The sequence below is a fragment of the Triturus cristatus genome, chromosome 1_2, assembly GCF_964204655.1.
Source record: "Triturus cristatus chromosome 1_2, aTriCri1.1, whole genome shotgun sequence".
In the NCBI taxonomy this organism is placed as follows: domain Eukaryota; kingdom Metazoa; phylum Chordata; class Amphibia; order Caudata; family Salamandridae; genus Triturus; species Triturus cristatus.
The window spans coordinates 310,075,655-310,091,643 of record NC_140580.1 but is presented as its reverse complement, the minus strand read 5'-3'; positions in this window follow the sequence as shown (position 1 = coordinate 310,091,643).

The window sequence follows — 15,989 nt, the reverse complement described above, 5'->3', positions numbered from 1 at the left end:
TCCGGAAGCCAGCAGGCTTTTGAAAAAGTAGGTTGTATCAAAGCATACAAAGGCTTGATACGCTGGGCATAATCGGGAATGTAAGTTCGACCGAAATTTTTAAAAAATAGCAAAGACTGTAATTTTTTCTGTGTAGTCGGAGGGCACAGACGTGCGCATTTTTCCAAGAAGTGAGGCGCTAAGCCTCCTTCTTCATTGTTGAGCTCATAGCCGAAAAACAACACTGTATACTCTGCAATGTGTGATTTTGCAAAGTTAAATTTGTAACCGTGGTCTGCGAACAAAACTATGATGCGATCTACGTGAAAAAGATGCGGCCATAACTAGTCGTCCGTCAGATAGATATCATCAACGTACGAGTATGCATCCTTGTCTATGCTGTCTAACAAAGAGACAATACGGGCGGTGAAAACACCAGGGCTATTTTGTAGCCCATTGCCAAACGCGTACACTTTTTTAATTTTCCGCACGCTGTGAAGGCGGTCCATTGACTGCTTTCAGGTGATAGATTGTGTGTGAAAAAGCTGTTGTATATGTCTAGTGTAGTTTTATATTTTTTACGAACAAGACTGTCGACTAGCGCAGAACTATGAGTATTCTGCTCCGCACAAGTCCGACAGTGTGAGTTCAAATGTCGGTAATCCAAAACTAAGCTTTACGACCCATCGGGTTTTGTTACTGTAAATAGAGGATAATTCATCGGTGACACACATGACTCAATTACTCCTTGATACTCTAGTTGATCCAAAATATTCACAACGGGAGTTTTTGCCTCCCGCCTGAGGGGATATTGGGGTTGTGGTTGTGGCATCGACAGTAATGGTATCTCATGTGGGGGAGAATCTTTATCCCAGCCTACCTGAGTATGGTACAGAGCCGGAGCAAGCACCAAAACCCACTCTTCTGCAAAAGCCTTTGCTTGCTCCTTGGAGACGTTATGTGAAAAACTGGGGAGTATAACCTCCTCACCCTAGGAGCGGCTAGACCAAAAGGCGGCGGCCAATCTTTCTCTGCCAAAAGTATGTCATACGAAGAAGTCAGATTTTCCCCAAAAATCCCTTTTATTACATGTTGTATGTCACCTTCAATTAGAAGATTTATATCATATAATCTGTCAGGGGAGTCACTCGGGTGTCAGCCGTTTCAACTGTGATGACTGTGTCAGTTGCTGTCGCCTCCAGAAATGGACGCAGTGCTTGCCGCACTATTGTAACCTCCGCTGTGCTGTCTAGCAGCGTTACTGCCCATGTTAGGTTCCGGAGCCGGGTTCTCACCATCTGTGGCATATCTCGCTGTTAAAGCAGCAACTTTCTTTTTCTGAAAAGAGGGTCGCGGGCGAGGAAAATCATCTTGTTTCCCTTTGCTTTCAGTCTGATGAGGCTGCTCGCGTCCCTGCGGGGCACCTCGACCTCTGCCACGATCCTGGCGTTCCCCTCCACCAGCTTGTGAGCCTGATGTAGCCTGTGAAGAATGAGGAGAACACTGATCAGGAACCTGAAACCTGTCATGAGACCTAATTCTCGCGCGGTCGCGCAAATCATAAGTGCGCTGAGAAGGTTCGGGAACTGGTGTCGCTGCACACGACCCTTGTGTTTGTTGTTGCTTCCCCTGTTTCTTATTTTTTAAATTTTTTTTTAGGAAAGTTCCGACGGTCATCTTTAGCAGACTGTGCCATCTGTGTTTGCTGCTGTGCTGGAATTTTAGCGAAAGGCTTAAAAACCCAAACTATTGCGCCCAATTGTCCCATAGGCTTCTGCAATCATTTTTGGTAATTTGCGGGGTTTCTCTTCATCCGGGACAAGGCGCAAAGCATTAGACACTTGAAAGTTAACCGCAGCTCCCTTGACATTAGCAAGGATCAGATCAGCAACTACGTCAAACACTCCAACCAACCTCATCCACAACTCCACAGCAGCTTCCGGTCCGTGTTCATCCTGAACACGCTTAATCACGGAGGGGAGCACAGTCATAGATGGTGTGCCAAAACATTTTGCATACACCGCCGCAAACACTTTACCCCAATTTTCACAATCAGTTACTTTGGGTATCAAGTCTTTTTGCAAACTAATAGTAAGAATCCTGTGTTTCTCCCCAGGAGTTGTATTCAGAAACACTGCTTCCAGCTGGTCAAATTTCTCTGCAAGCCAGTAAGGTAAATCTTCCTTATTCTGGGTACGCTTGCATATAACCGAATTAACCATAACCGGACTAATAGTTAGTCCCACTGGTCCAGCTGCTTGCGCAGCAACCCCAGGTTCTCTCACATGTAGGTTGCGTGAAAAGTATTGCACTAGAGCCCTGTGCACCTCGATTAAGGAGGTATGTAAGACGCGTAACTCGTCTACAGCTACTACTAGATAACGTGGATGAGGTGAGTACCCGACCAAAACTGGCCAAGTGGCCACTGGAATCGATAAAGGGCTTAACCAGACCGGGGGTCATGGTTTGGGGTAGGGCGCCATTAAACCAAATACGGTGTTGCCATGCTGAAATCGGAACTTCGAGAGACGTATATGGCCGATACGCTACATGTATCGCAGTGGGAGTGTATGTATGGAACAAGTTATCATCTCCATTCACTGCTGGAAAGGTTACCCAAGAATAAAACATGGTGAGCTGGATTAGCCCCTACCACAAAAACGAGTGAGATACCCGCATCGGGCACCCCAAAAGTAGTCAAATGACGACGGAGCGCCCCGCGGCTATGTGCCACAATATCTACTTCTGCCATATCGAGTAGAAAAGAAGAACAACTTATAGCGTGGCAGTGCAATAGGGTAGTAATTAAAAAAAACTATAAAACCATTTAATGTATCAAGCTTGAAGAAAAACCTATAAAACCATCAATATCGGTAGGTTATACCGTCACAGCTGTTTACCGAAAAACAGAAGCGAGGGTATCATGGACAAGCACAAGTACTACTAAAGTGCCTCGTATATAAGAACCAGACCAAACGTTAGGTGTGCCATGTTGCAGGGATTCTGCACATATACAGAACTATGCGCAGGAAACCAGGACCTCAGTGTGTAGTGGTGTACCAAAATACCCACCTCGGTACCCAGAACCCAAATCCGACTAGCTATAGTGTCTCATTCGTTCTCCCTGCTACAGCGAAGCAACCAATGATTAGACATACTAGAACATGCTACTCTGTCCCTCTCAGGATACATGGCAACAAGAACACTCTTTCGTTCAAACCCTTGTACTTGTCCACAACATGGGTAAATAGAGTCAAGGAATAGTTTAAAATCTTTATTTTAACTAACGAGCTCTGTAATGCAGTACACTAGCCAATACTGGCAGCAATATGTATAAGATCAAACACATCAGCATTGTTACAATTCCATATAGAAAAAAAGAGGAAATCATAATAAAATGATGGTGGAAACAGGACTATAACGCATTGCCAACCTCCCAGTGCAAGAAGCTAGTTTATTATAATTATAGAAGACCTCTAGGCTTTGTCAGGGAGACCCCATATCTCCGAGTTCAGATGCAGGAATTTACATCACCGGACAAGCACAGCTCTTCTATCCTGGAAAGCGTTTCTCCAAGTGTGTTAACATGCATGCAATGCAATATTAAAAGCACAAGATTTCCAAGTTTGCAGCTGTGTTCTGTGTTATGGCTAGGGCCGTGAGACTGACAAAAGCAAATCAACAGAGCTCGTTGTTTTTCGACCTTGAACATGCTTTACAGACAAGGAGCAGAGTGTTCAACTAAATATGTGAAATGCAGTCAGTTCTCATGTGAAAGCGAGCAAGCAAAGTGTTTACGAGAAATGTGGCATGTAGTAACGTAAGCAAAAGCGGCAAAATTACGACCAAGCATATTCTAACTTATGCTAACTTAGCAATGTCCGCAGGTGTGTCCATGTTCTCACTACACTCCCTGGTACGCCTGTGTCTGCTCACCCTTGCTGCCTAGAGAGTCAAGCGCAAAAACAGCTGTGCTTGGCACAGGATATCAGTGGCAAATTACCTCAACCACTAGGGTTGGAGTCCAGCAGCCCCTGTCTGACCTCCTGAAAAGCATATGCTAACTCTGTACTTAGAGAACATTATGCCCAGAGGTGGTGCCTCCGTGAGGATGTTGGGACTTGCACAATATTGTGACCCCCAGACCATCCAATAAATGTTGGTTAGACTAGGCCTGGGCGGTAAATTTCGTTCCGTTCGCGGAATTTGCGGAATTTGGGTAATTTTACGTTCCGCGGAGAACGCGAAATTGCCCAAAAATCTGCGTTCCGAGACTTCGCGAAATTTTTTGCTTGTTCGCGTTCTCAATATGCGTGTTCGCGAGATATTTCACCCCGAGCACGCAAACAGCGATCGCGAACAGGCAAAAAGTATCGCGAACAAGCAATTCCGCGTGTTCGCGGAATTTCTGCGTGTTCGCGGAGATTTTTTGCCGTTTCGCGGAGATTTGCGTAACGCGATTACGCAAATTCCGCCCACCCCTAGGTTAGACATAGATATTTTTATTTGCTTTGCTTCAAATATTATGCAGGCATGTAGTGCAGAGCACTCTTGGCTGAGGCAGGTAATCCGTCCAGGAGAAGCCAAGCCAGCCAGTGTGGGCCTGAGGGGATGGGGTTTGAAAATCTGCAACAATTTTGCCACTGCTAAAGCCAGACACCTGTAGCAGTATCCAGAGATGAGCACAATAAAGTGCGCATGTCACGTTGGACTGCTGCCTTTCTCTGGCCAGCCCGACATGTGAAGTAGGTCTCTCTCAGTCTCGGAAAAGAGGCTTATTAGTGAGCCAGGGGTTGACACAAAGCTGCAGCCTCATCTCAGTAATAAGCAGAGAGGTTACCTGCTCCATCCAATCCCTGCCGCAGCTGCAACATCAGGAGCAGCGTAAAAATTGGCTTAGTCACTGAGACACGGCGGTGTTACCAGGGGCTCTGTACTCTGCAATGTGTGGACGTAATGTGAGGGAGCACAGAGGTGGTGGGAGGTGTCTTTCCCTCTCTCTCCCTAGCTTTTCGTGTGGAACAAGGAGAGACAGGCCATAGGCATTGGTTGCTATCTTGGGCCAGGGGTGGCTCCTCCACTAGGGCGGAGGAGCGTCGCCCCACTGCTTTCTCGCAGTGCGAGAAGCATAAACATAAAATGGTAATAACTACCATTTTATGTTTCTGCTTCTCGTACTGCGAGAAAGCAGAAGGGTTTGGTTGCGGCTTGGGGCTGCTCTGCAAGCAGGGCTGGGCAGGGGAGGTGTGGAGAGCTCACTCCTGAGTGCTCATGACTGGTTTGGCCTGCCCTCTGAGGCCGACCAAACCAGTCATGTGCACTCTGCCCTTCTCCATGCATGCTGCAATGCAGCCGACATGGAGAACCTGGCCTGGCCATATTCCCTGGCTGGGCAGCATCCTGACCAATCAGAAAGCTGCTTGCATAGTTGTGATTGGTTTAGGGGTGGGAGCCTGGCTGCCTGCTTCCTGCCGGAGGCAGGAGAGCAGGAGAGGAGCAGAGACAACGCTGCACCCGGCCAGCGGGAAGGTAAGTAGAATTTATTTTTTATTATTAAATTAAACAATTATGGTATATGTTATGCATAGTGCGTGTAACCCCTGCCGGGCCAGCGTCAAATACTGTTTCTATCTTCCTAGTTTTTAGAAAGACAGAAACAGTATTTCGTGCTGGTGGGGGTGGCCTAGGGGTAGCCACGGGCTGGCTGGGGGGGGGAGGGTGACTCTGTTCAAGTCTGATCTGGGGTATGTGTGACATTGATAATAATAATAGGGCTAATATATGTTCACAATTGATATTGCTCATATTATAAAGTGAAGTGGTCTTTTACTACGTAAGCCATACAGGTAATCATTATCTAAATTAATTTTAACCTTATGAGGATGAAAATCTGAGTCTTCTCTGTTATGATTAGAATCTCAGCAACAGGTGCTCAACGAGCTGAGCTTTCTACCCGGCGATAACACATTTTTGTTCTTTTCACCTAATGTCAGTGATGGTAGTGGCGCGTGCCTTGGTTTTGGTTTTGCAATTTATTTAATACATAGGGAAGATTGGGCGTTTGGTAATGCACCTTTCCATTAAACGTGGCCATGAGAATAGCGGCATAATGACAAGGTTAGCTATGCATTTTGCCGTGGGATCTAGATTTGACTTTGCGTGCCGTTGCCTTATTATAATAAACCTTGGACTATTTGAAATTTGTTTTGCCTTTCTTTATACCCCTTAATAGAAAATGGAGCAAGGTTTGATCTAATCCGCGTTACAAAATATTTATCAACATTGGAAAATTGGAATAAAAAGAATTTGCTCTTCCTTTTCAGAATTCATTTAACAATTTGGATTAAAGCAAGATAGGGGTTTTCATTTTTTTCATAATTTTCAAATTCTTTTCTTCATAATGCAGAAATGTTAATGTGAATTAGACAGCATTGCAGAAGAATCTTTTTGCTTAATTGCCTGTTGCAAAACAGTACTTGCTCCATTTTGTACCACGTAAAAAAATGCATTTATTCTGGGTCTTGTTTGTGTTGTGCCATGAAAACACGTGTCTGTGACATGACTTTTAAAACTACTTTATTGTGTCGCTCATACTGTATGCTCTGACCCTCCAATGCAGTGGGCGAAACCGGTGTTTACGGTCACATACTTTACTTTTCACCACTGTGCTACTCACCAGGCTCTTGCTGCGCCTGCTGCCGTTGGTGTGGCCGACAATTTGTTGGGTCTGCCGGCTGCTCTTTGCCAATACTCTTTGCCAATGGGGAATATGAATCGAATTCCCCATTGACAAAGACTTCTGTTGTGACAAATTTCGTAGTGTCCTGCTGGACACAATCTAGTGTTTTTAATCAGTCGCTCCCATGAGAGATGGACCTGACTCCTTCCACAGAACCCATCCAACACACGCGTCACCGATCATGTGACCCTGCCAATAAAAGAGTCATGTGCTAGGGCCAGTTCTAAGTATCATACACACTGTGCCTGTGTCATTATTTACCAAGTAGGTGGATCTTACAGCACAATCCTTACTGCCTCATTGCCAACTGCTGTGAAGGTGGAGAGAACAGGGCTCTACTCGCCTCCATCACCTCACCGGAACTGCTGCCACCTGCCAGCGGTGAGAGGTGCAAGTTGACGGGCAGCAAAGAAGAGACAGCTGCGCCGACGACTGACGCAGCCTGGCTCCTCAAGGTATAGCAGGGCAAGCGACACACTAAGCCCCCGACCTGAGGAAGTGCCAGTATGCTGCCCTGTTTGCCACCATCTGTCATGGTGAGAACAGCCCTTCCAGGGAGGCGGCATGAGCTGCATCTTCTGCATGTGGAGCTTCTAAAAACGGCTTAAAGAACCAGTGAAAAGAGCTGTTTGAGCAGTGGATGAAAACCGAATCTGCTGCAGTGGCTGGGAGGTAAAGAGACCATCTATCTCCCGCGATAGCTCAGCAGCACTAGCCAGCAAGCACAGGGTGTAACCCCAGAAAAGCACAAAGCGGTTACCCTCTGCCATCATCCTCACACATGTGTACCCCTGCCTTATCTGTCTGCTGAAACCAAAGGAAATGATGGACGGAGTGTTGAACATTGCAAGCATTCACCCCCAGTCAACTGATCTGGGTTTAATCCATCACCGTTCTTTAGCCCACTCTGCCACCCCAGTTCAGACATGGCCATATGCAAATCAGTCTGACCCTGTGCTCTCCATGCCACTGGAATCAAGCTATCCTGGCTGAAGAGGGGTGAAACCCCGAAACCGGTCCTAGGATGCTTGTTTCCAGTCCAGGGAGGACCTGGCTTGGCAGTTCGGGCTGGACTGTTCCCATGAGGCACAGGGTCAAGACTGATTTGCATATGGCTGGGTTCAAACTGGAACGGCATGGTGAGCAAAAAAACGATGGATTTAGGCCCAGATCTCTGTACTGGGGTGAATGTATGACATTGTTCTGCATTCTGTCCATCAATTGTTGTTTTTGCATTTATCTGTCTGCTGAGCACCGTGCAGTGCACGAAAGAGCATCACCTTGATAACTGCAGCTGGAGGTGGGAATAGTAGAGAGAGAGTGTCAGGAGCCTTTAATTACCTGTGGGAGGAGGAAGTTATCATCCCTCACATTAACCACATCCTCTCTCAGCAAAGGCAGCATTCTGAGGGACTACGATGAGGTGCCCAAGACGGATACTCATTGCTGCTGCACCAGGGAGTACCACCACAGCCGTTGATTTGGACAAGCCCAGCGGGTACAGGCTCCTGCCCCCTGCCCCCTGTGCGCTTAAAAAGGGGAGAAAGCTGCCCTGGCCTGGGAAAAGAATTGGAGGCCATTGGCCCGCATCACCTCACCAAAGCTCTGCCCCTAAAAACCCTGCATGCCCTGTAGTGTCCTGCTGGACATGTTCTAGTGTTCAGCCTTGTGTTGTAACCCCACTGTACAACCACCTATCACAAGCGTCACCGGTCAAGTGACCCTGCTAATAAAAGTGGTCTGCATAAGTGTCCTGGGTCAGTTACCAGTACCCCACTACTGTGTCTGCGTGTCTTACTCATCAGCATGTGGGCCTATTGCCCACAACACCACAATGGCGACAAGAGGGTCCAATACTGTGTGTGAGGTAGCGGCCGCCTCACAATTCCAGGTGGAAGGAGTATAGTCTAGTGCACCCCACACCTGCTGCCCCCACTGCACTGACCGGCCCTGAGAAGGTCCATATTGCCGCTGTAGCCTGCTTGTGTGAAGTGGGCATGTCCACAGAGAAGAGGGGAAGGAGGTGAGGAAAGCAACGGTGTGGCACCCAGATCACCTGCACCCCATCTCCAGCGAATAAAATAGCTATCATGGGTCGCAATGCCCCAGCGACTCTGCCTGAAGCAGCATGTGTTACAGACTGCAGAGAAGCCCGCAGCGCAGTCAAGACAAGGCCAGCAACTCTGAGAAGGCTGCTGCAGCCTGTGATGAGACAGCAGACCCACAGTGCCGCAGCAGTGGTAAACCCCGTAGATCTATGCAGTGCCTGCATGGGCTAGGTGACTGCATCAGCTCTCTGACTCCAAAGGTGTCTGTAGACAAAAGCAGCCCTTGCTGGGATGAAAAAAGGGGAAGGTCATCCGTGCCCATCATCAGACAGCGCTCCCCCCTCACTGAAGCCAGGGAGGATAGCCAAAAGAGTGGGTGGCTCATGTGCAGGCCCCACTGGATGCTGGCATGAAAAACCAAGGCACGATTGGCACCGTGATCCCCCTGGCAGTGGATCACCACTTTCGCTGGAGGAACAAAGACCTTCTTGGCCTCTTGCGACATTAACATAGCACAGCCCTTGCACCCTCCGCCTCACCGTGCATGTTTTGAGGGGATCCGGCAGCAGGAGTAGTATGGCCTGGCAGCATGATCGCTGGAGCAGCGGAAGAGAAACGGCATGATTACCAGCCATCAGAAAAAATCTGGTGCACTGTTGGTCAGATTATAGCAAGGCCACATTGTTTCCCCCACCAGACCCCATACCTGCGGCACCGAGAGCAGCTTACTGCAGGACAAGGACAGTCTGCAATGAGAGAGAATGCATCATGCTCCCTCTAGTGTCAGCTTGCCGCCATTGCTCTTTGAGGAGAGTCGTATGCCCCTAATGATAAGCTGCCACAACCGCAAATGGGAGTTCCTAATCTCACATGAGACCCCCGTTTGCACCCTCTACACTTTTTTCCTGATGTGTGCCTGCTAAGGAAATTAAACTGAGGCCACAAAAGCGGATACTCACCACTGACCTCAACAAACGGTGCAGAGATAAAAAAGGGCAGAAGTTGTGAAGAGGCTGTGCACCACAGTGAACCACCTAGTGACAACAGGCCACTACAACAAGGACAAAATCCCTGGTGCCTCCAGCACACAGAGAAGCAGTGACAATGCCCTGTCCATCAGTACCAAAAGAAACATATGCATTAAGCATGCCCCCTAGCAGCTGCATGCCAGAGAAGAATACTGTGAGGTTGTTGGCACACAAGAGGGCAAGGACAGTTAGCTCAGCAAAAAAGTCCAGTGAAAGGAGAATGCGCATCGCACATGCACCCCATAGCAGCTGTCTACTGCCACCACAAGCAGGAAGACAGTGTCACACACCCCTAATAATTGTCTGCCTCTTAGGAAGGAGAAAAACTGCCACACCCCACCAAGAGCCCCAAGAAGCCCAAAGCTGCAGAACCAGCCCATCAATGTCCAGGCCTCGATGCGACGTCAAGCTCCAGCAAAGTGTCCTGAGAAGCCCACAAATGCATCGGCAAGGCTAACCCAGCCCAGACAAGTGTCAAATAGACAAGAGCAGCAAAGCCTGAGAAGACAGCAAGCCTCACATCAAGTACGTGAAGAAAGTGCACAGAGTGCGCAACCCACTGTGGCTGTCTGACGCCACTGCAAGCAAGGAAATTACACCACCACCCTCAGTGGTGAATGGATGTCATCAGAAGAGGGTGCCCACGAAGAGGATGAAGCACACAAGGTAAGAGGTGTGCAGAGGGCCGTACCAGCAGACATGACAGCACAGGCAGGTGCCCAGGAGAGAGAGACCTCTCCACGGAGAAGAAGCAATGCTGAAGGTGACAGAAAGAGCCTCTACATGTCCACTGCACCAGCGAAGCCCTGCACTGGGCCAAATACAGCACAGAGTGTCAGTCCTCACACTGCCTCAAGAGAGTCACCAGTGGCCCAAGACAGGCAAGAAGAGAGCCACACACTTCACGTGGCAAGCTGCCACCGCAACATGTGCTCCAAAGACACGCAACACGTGGCTGGATGCCACGTCGCATCGCAAGCAAGGAGCACGTCACGCAAAATGGCCAACCCTGCCAAGCAGGCCTAAACGGGGGCAGGAATAAGCACCAAAATGGCATAGGATTGAGGCACAAGGACGACGCCCCGAGCGAAGAAGGTGACCTGCCATCCTGGCAGATGAGCACCCCGAAAATCCCTGAGGAGGTGATCGAGGAGAAGAAGCAAGTCCTACCAACAGGAGAGGACACAGTCCTACGAACAGGACGCTACCAGCGAAATGTTCATGTGGCACAAACACAAGACATGTGGCCTGACGCATCATCACAGTGAGGAACCTGGTCGGACGTAAAAGTTTGCCACATCATGAAGGAGGTGAAGGGTGTGGCTGGATGCCACATAGCGAAGAAGGAGAAGAGCGTGGCAGGACCGCACACCGCAAAGCTCAACAACAGGCACTGGGATTCAAGGAGATCGCAGATGGAGACTTGTCACCCAACGGCTATCTGAGGAAGGCCCTTATCCACCAAGGTCATCCTCACTCCTTGCCGGCTTGCAGTCCACCAGAGCTTGAGTGCTCTCAAGAAGATCTCCAAAATGGACTCCACCTCTGCTCCAGGTGCACCCCTATTGAACTGTGCAAATAGTCTCCAACACCATGAGACCAGGACAGCCTCAACGACATCGCCGAGATGGACTAAAACCTCCTGACCGTGCGATCCTGAGATTCAGCACTGCCCGGCAGATAGCCTGAAGAGACTCAATGGTGCTGTGTATTTGTTGTGTGTTTTCCTCCAGGTTGGACTTTTGTTTGTTTTGTTTCCAAGAAAGTTTGGGAGAGATGTAGTGTCCTACGGGACAAGTTCTAGTGTTCGGCCTTATGCTGTACCCCAATGTACACTCAACCATCACAGGTATCACAGGTCAGGTGACCCTGCTAAGAAAAGGGGCTGGGCGCACATGCCATGGGCCAGTTACCAGTACCCCACTACTGTGTCGAGTGTCTTACTCATCATCTGCCTCACTGCCAACTGCAGTGAAGGTGGAGAGAACAGGGCTATACTAGCCTCCATCACCTCGCCGAAACTGCTGCCACTCGCCTGCGGTGAGAGGTGCGAGTAGACGGGCAGCGAAGAAGAGACACCTTCACCGATGACTGATGTGGCCTGGTCCCTCACGGTATGGCAGGGCCTGCGACACACTAAGCCCCCAACCTGATGAGGCACCTGTATGCTGCCCTGCCTGCCACCTTCTAGCATGGTGAGAAGAGGTGGGAGGAGATCCCTCTCAGCAAGACAGACTGCACCCATTGTGCCGCTGCAGCTCCTGCATGGGGAACTCCTAAAAGCAGCTTAAAGAACATGTGAAAAGAGCTGCCTGAGCAGCTGAAGAAAACCGTATCTGCTGCAGTGACCGGGAAGTAAAGAGACCTTCTATCTTCCGTGATAGCCCGGCAGCACTAGACAGCAAGCACAGGGTATAACCCAAGAAAAGCACTGAGCAGCTGCTCCCTGCCATAATCCTCACACATGTGTACCCCTGCTTCACCTGCATGCTGAGCACCGCACAGTGCACAAAAGAGCAGAACCTTGATAACCGCTGCTGGAGGGGGGAATAGAAGAGAGAGAGAGTGTCAGGAGCCTTTAATTACCTGAGTGAGGAGGAAGTTATTGCCCCAGGCCTCAACCCATCCTCTCTCAGCAAACCCAGCATCTCGAGGGACTCCGATGAGGTGCCCAAGATGAATATTCATAGCTACTGCACCAGGGAGTACCATCACAGCCGGTGATTTGGACAAAGCCAGAAGGAATGGGCCCTGCCTCTGTGTGCTTAAAAAGGGGAGAAAGCTTCCCTGGCCTGGGAAAAAATTGGTGGTCATCTGCCCGCTTCAGCTCACCATAGCACTGCCTCTAAAAACCCTGCATGCCCAAGGGGGACGGCCTGGGATTGGGGCTGCAGGGGACAGCTCGGGATCAGAGCTACTGAGGGCACCAAAGCTGCAATACAATACCAGCAGATGCCACTAGAGGGTGCCAGAACCGCAAGCATCACAGTTACTACACCAGCACTTTGAATGTAAGAAATCCGTACCACGTGTGTGTGCATGGGTTATGGAGGACAAGATTTGCCCGCAGAGCCAGCCCATCACTATCTATGCAGGGCTGCAGCACCATGTCACAGCAGACACAATCTTTTGGATTTACAGCACAAACTCAGGAGAGGAACAACAAGTGCTCAAAAAAGCAAAGACTCAGGGGATAGCGTATGCCCAGTAATACCTTCCCCTGCAATTCCAGCTAGCCTGCAGACTGACCTGAGCAGTAGCTGCAACGCTGGTAAGAGGAACAGTAGTCCTACCGCAAGCACAGACTCAGGGCAAACAGAGACAGTGTATGACTGCACCAGAGTGGAGCAAGAGGAACACTAGCAGTATATGCCCAGTAGTACCATACCCCTTACTCAGCAGCAGTACCAGTGCCCCTCTTCCAACACAAGAAAGGAAGACTTGCATGAAGTGCACAGAGGGCCGCACCTTGGAGTCCAACAGCAAGGGAGTAAGGTAATGCTGCATGAAAGAGGCCACACCAGCCTGCTGTCCCAGCACTGCATGGCCACTGTTGGCCTGCCACTGAGAGTGTCCCACAGAGTGACCAACCCTGACAAGCACGCCCTAACTTAGGCAGGACCAAGCGCCACAATGGTGCAGCCTTGAGGCACAAGCAATGTCCCCTCAAGCCAAGAGGAGGCTGAGGGAAGTTACCCACCATCAATGAAGGAAAGCACCAATGAGATCCCCGAGAAGGAGATCCCTGTGTGGCCCCATTGTGTTCACCCTAACTGCACTAGTAGCACTCCGCAGTGGGCCAGAGACTGCACAGAGAGTGCCCTCCCCCACACTGCCTTATAACAGAGTCCATTACAGAAAAGAGGAGAGTTGTACACCCCAAGTGGCAAGCTGCCACTACTGCAACATGAAGAGGAGAAGACTCCCAGTCCTACAGACAAGACAGGACCAGCGAGAGGTCCATGCAAAAAGAACTTATTTCTACCTCATAGCATGTGCAGAGAAGACATGTGGCAGTATGCCACATCACACTGCAAGCAAGAACCAAAAAGAAGAGAGTGTGGCACATTGCTTTATTGCAAAGACGAAATGATGAGAAGAAAAAGAAGTGTGAAAATTCTGTCACACTGAAGGACCAGACGACCCCAGAGGAGCAAAAGTAGAAGATCAAAGGGTGAAGAGTCAGAGGATTAATGCCACTATCTAAGAGTGCACCAACAGACATAAGCCAGCCTCCAGGATGCAGTGGCGTCACTGCATACAGCTCAGCGGGAGTACCGAACGTAAGTCGCCTGAATGTGTGAAGCGCGTATCTGCCCCACGCTTCACAGTGTGACAGTCCAGCCAGCTGTCACCAGCTGCTTGAAGCAGATGGTATCCCTGCTAGCAAATGCATATGCCAAAGAAGAAGAATAACCACACCAACAAAGTAACAAATCAAGTGGTCACGAAGGACCTTCAGTCATCCGTATTCCTGCAAGTCCATACCATCTATCGTCCAGGTCGTCTAATGGCAACCACTCCATCAGTACTGTGTGCCTCACCACCACCCTTGAAGCATCAAATAACCAGATGGAGTCCTGCACATTGCCATACTAACTGCCTACCTACTCACCTGACATGCATCCTGATCCCAGTAGTGAGAGCACGTTCCGACCAGGGCACATCTACCCCTGAGGTTGCATAAGGGAATAGGTCATTGCTCCTTGGCAGTCTTGCCGCTGCACAGATGCAAGCACACATACAGCCTTAATGCGGCAGTAGGCTGTCCTGTAGCAACCCAACCAAGGGGCATCCCCCAAGCACAATAGATGGACTTGACTTTGCCCGACTGACAAATTTAAGGAGGTAGCCAGGCTGTTAATGGAGACTTCAAACAGTGACAGCACACCAAGACTGTCGTCAGTGGATCAAGCAACAACACTGTTAAACTTTTGCAGTGGACTCCACCTACCCTTCTGATACACCGAGTTTGAACTGTTGACACCAACCGCATCACTAAAAGAGCACGCAGGACCATCCAGCAGTGTATAAGTGGACTTTAACCCAACAGACATGTTGTTAAAGAACTCAGACTCCATCTACACTGTGTTCATGCCCAGTGGATGTGCGCAAAGATGCCTGGGTACTTCCAGCTGCACCTGTCTACCGCTGTCCAATGGACTGCCTCTTGAGACTGTGAGACTAAGTTTTGTCTTAGTTTTTTTCATTCCTTCCCACAGGTTGGACTTGTGTTAGTTTTAATAAAGTCGGGGAGGAATATAGTATCCTGCTACACATATTCTGCAGTTTTTTTTTGTATCAGCCACTCCCTTGAGGGCTGGCCTTTACACCCACCCCACACCCATTAAACACAGGCATCACTGGTCAGTTGACCTGACAATAACAAAGCCAGAGTGCATGTGCTCAGGCCAGGTCTAAGTAACATACACACTGTGTCTAGGGCACACAAATTTACAGACTTCACACGTAGGTGCAATCCAATGCACCACTGCACCAAATGCAGTCTTTTGAAGGAGTTGTAGGATAAGGCTGGGGAAATTTGTGACATATACTGCTTTTATGCACAAAAAGTACATTTAACCAAAAGTATAACAACTTACATCGCCACGTACTTTGCTTTTTCACCACAGTGGCACTCCCTTGCTATGCATGCTGTTGTTGGTGCAGCCTGCGTTTCCTGGGACTGCAGGCTGGTATTTGTCAATGGGGAAACGTTGAATAATGTCAGTTGTTCTTCCACTGAAGACGGTGACATTTTCAGAGTCCATCCCAGCTAAAAACTTTGGTGGTGTCCTTTCTTATTCTCGCCAGAGATTAGTGTAAACTAGTTACTATCACAAGGACAAGCAGGGCTGGGTCTTTTCCGATTTAGATTTTTAGGTACACGCAGCTGTTGCAAATGTAACTCTGACTTACACTCACTAACAACATTTTTACGAATACAAAATGGCTTTTATGCTTCACAGAAGATAGTTTTGCATTCATAAAAAGATCCCTCCGATCCTTCCTATTATAGAGATCAGTGGCTATTTACCCTTGTCAAGGGCAGGACCAATCTCTTTAGAGTGGAGCAGGTTAAGGTAATTCCTCTTAAAATGTACGGGTAAGTAACCTAAGGGGGTTCATCGTATAAATAAGTACTAAAACGGAATTCACCTAACCTTTTCATGATTATACGCAGACAAAACTGCT